The sequence below is a fragment of the Aulonocara sp. 'chitande type north' Nkhata Bay genome, unplaced genomic scaffold (assembly GCF_057382095.1).
Source record: "Aulonocara sp. 'chitande type north' Nkhata Bay isolate Kocher_YH1m ecotype deep benthic unplaced genomic scaffold, A_spYH_male_GT1.1 unmapped_scaffold_33, whole genome shotgun sequence".
NCBI lineage: Eukaryota > Metazoa > Chordata > Actinopteri > Cichliformes > Cichlidae > Aulonocara > Aulonocara sp. 'chitande type north' Nkhata Bay.
Window position 1 is genome coordinate 154,898 of NW_028234365.1, and position 2,500 is coordinate 157,397.

Below are 2,500 nucleotides of genomic sequence, written 5' to 3' on the forward strand. Positions count from 1 at the left end.
AGGGAGGCAAGAGCAAGGTGTGATGTAGGTCCCCGGGGCCTGCTGGAGGTCCAGGTCCATGCCCGATGTGAGTAGCAGCAGGGCCAGCGCGCCCAGGAGCACATCTTTTTCGACCGTAAAGGAGACAGGAGGCCGACTCTCTGCCTCGGCTAAATGGAGAGGGAATTTCAGAAGGGCCAGGGCACAAGCATGGACCTTTTTCAGCTGTAAGGGAGGCAAGAGCAAGGTGTGATGTAGGTCCCCGGGGCCTGCTGGAGGTCCAGGTCCATGCCCGATGTGAGTAGCAGCAGGGCCAGCGCGCCCAGGAGCACATCTTTTTCGACCGTAAAGGGAGACAGGAGGCCGACTCACTGCCTCGGCTAAATGGAGAGGGAATTTCAGCAGGGCCAGGGCACAGGCATGGACCTTTTTCAGCTGTAAGGGAGGCAAGAGCAAGGTGTGATGTAGGTCCCCGGGGCCTGCTGGAGGTCCAGGTCCATGCCCGATGTGAGTAGCAGCAGGGCCAGCGCGCCCAGGAGCACATCTTTTTCGACCGTAAAGGAGACAGGAGGCCGACTCTCTGCCTCGGCTAAATGGAGAGGGAATTTCAGAAGGGCCAGGGCACAAGCATGGACCTTTTTCAGCTGTAAGGGAGGGAAGAGCAATGTGCGATGTAGGTCCCCGGGGCCTGCTGGAGGTCCAGGTCCATGCCCGATGTGAGTAGCAGCAGGGCCAGCGCGCCCAGGAGCACATCTTTTTCGACCGTAAAGGGAGACAGGAGGCCGACTCACTGCCTCGGCTAAATGGAGAGGGAATTTCAGCAGGGCCAGGGCACAGGCATGGACCTTTTTCAGCTGTAAGGGAGGCAAGAGCAAGGTGCGATGTAGGTCCCCGGGGCCTGTTGTCGTACCATAGGCACGAGTGGTGTGTGTGTGTGTGTGTGGCAAAGAGTTTCTGCGCAGTGTACCAGGGGCACGGGGAAAGGTTGTTGTACCATAGGCACGAGAAAAGTTGTCGTACCATAGGCACGAGAAAAGTTGTCGTACCATAGGCACGAGTGGTGTGTGTGTGTGTGGCAAAGTGCTACTGAGCGGTGTACCAGGGGCACGGCGAAAAGTTGTTGTACCATAGGCACGAGAAAAGTTGTTGTACCATAGGCACGAGAAAAGCTGTCATACCAGGGGCACGGAGGAAAGTTGTTGTACCATAGGCACGAGAAAAGTTGTCGTACCATAGGCACGAGGAGAGTTTGTGTGGCAAAGTGCTACTGAGCGGTGTACCAGGGGCACGGCGAAAAGTTGTTGTACCATAGGCACGAGAAAAGTTGTTGTACCATAGGCACGAGAAAAGTTGTCGTACCATAGGTACGAGGAGTGTGTGTGTGGCAAAGTGCTACTGAGCGGTGTACCAGGGGCACGGCGAAAAGTTGTTGTACCATAGGCACGAGAAAAGTTGTTGTACCATAGGCACGAGAAAAGCTGTCGTACCAGGGGCACGGAGGAAAGTTGTTGTACCATAGGCACGAGAAAAGTTGTCGTACCATAGGCACGAGGAGAGTTTGTGTGGCAAAGTGCTACTGAGCGGTGTACCAGGGGCACGGCGAAAAGTTGTTGTACCATAGGCACGAGAAAAGTTGTCGTACCATAGGCACGAGAAAAGTTGTCGTACCAGGGGCACGGAGGAAAGTTGTTGTACCATAGGCACGAGAAAAGTTGTCGTACCATAGGCACGAGGAGAGTTTGTGTGGCAAAGTGCTACTGAGCGGTGTACCAGGGGCACGGCGAAAAGTTGTTGTACCATAGGCACGAGAAAAGTTGTCGTACCATAGGCACGAGAAAAGTTGTCGTACCATAGGTACGAGGAGTGTGTGTGTGGCAAAGTGCTACTGAGCGGTGTACCAGGGGCACGGCGAAAAGTTGTTGTACCATAGGCACGAGAAAAGTTGTTGTACCATAGGCACGAGAAAAGCTGTCGTACCAGGGGCACGGAGGAAAGTTGTTGTACCATAGGCACGAGAAAAGATGTCGTACCATAGGCACTAAGAGAGTTTGTGTGGCAAAGTGCTACTGAGCGGTGTACCAGGGGCACGGCGAAAAGTTGTTGTACCATAGGCACGAGAAAAGTTGTTGTACCATAGGCACGAGAAAAGCTGTCGTACCAGGGGCACGGAGGAAAGTTGTTGTACCATAGGCACGAGAAAAGATGTCGTACCATAGGCACTAGGAGAGTTTGTGTGGCAAAGTGCTACTGAGCGGTGTACCAGGGGCACGGCGAAAAGTTGTTGTACCATAGGCACGAGAAAAGTTGTCGTACCATAGGCACGAGGAGAGCTTGTGTGGCAAAGTGCTACTGAGCGGTGTACCAGGGGCACGGCAAAAAGTTGTTGTACCATAGGCACGAGAAAATTGTTGTACCATAGGCACGAGAAAAGTTGTCGTACCATAGGCACGAGAAAAGTTGTCGTACCATAGGCACAAGCAGTGCGTGCGTGTGTGTGGCAAAGTGTTTCTGCGCAGTGTAC